The sequence below is a fragment of the Penaeus monodon genome, chromosome 31 (genome assembly GCF_015228065.2).
Source record: "Penaeus monodon isolate SGIC_2016 chromosome 31, NSTDA_Pmon_1, whole genome shotgun sequence".
NCBI lineage: Eukaryota > Metazoa > Arthropoda > Malacostraca > Decapoda > Penaeidae > Penaeus > Penaeus monodon.
In genome coordinates, this window is record NC_051416.1 from 32,981,981 (window position 1) to 32,982,330 (window position 350).

Sequence of the window (350 nt, forward strand, 5' to 3'; positions counted from 1 at the left end):
GCACATATCTCTATGCATAAACAGATTGGTGGATAAATTTATAACGAGATACAAATGTATATAGAAATGGACAGATATAGAAATATACAGTCAAGCTCACTCAAATTTCCCCTGGAAATGCGTATCGCGGCTTGATAAAAGGCCGAGTAATGTCAACTTCATTATCGAATTCTCGTAAACAAACAGACAGAAAAATCAAAAAGGTTTTCAGTGGGATCGGAACACCTAATTCGGTCGGGTCTGCCATCCCAAATGAGAGATTGATGCTGTTATCAAAGCCTAACGCTAATGAACAACAAATACCAGTCGTTTGCTTGTATTTTTGTTTACCAATTCCCTGTCAGCTTCAC

General features: G+C 38.0%; 1 protein-coding gene across 1 annotated transcript in view; it reads right to left on the reverse strand.

Annotated features, from left to right (window-relative positions):
• The window catches only part of LOC119592862 (non-symbiotic hemoglobin 1-like), a gene marked incomplete in the record, with an annotated part of 162,471 nt that overhangs the window by 67,190 nt on the left and 94,931 nt on the right, over nucleotides 1–350 (reverse strand).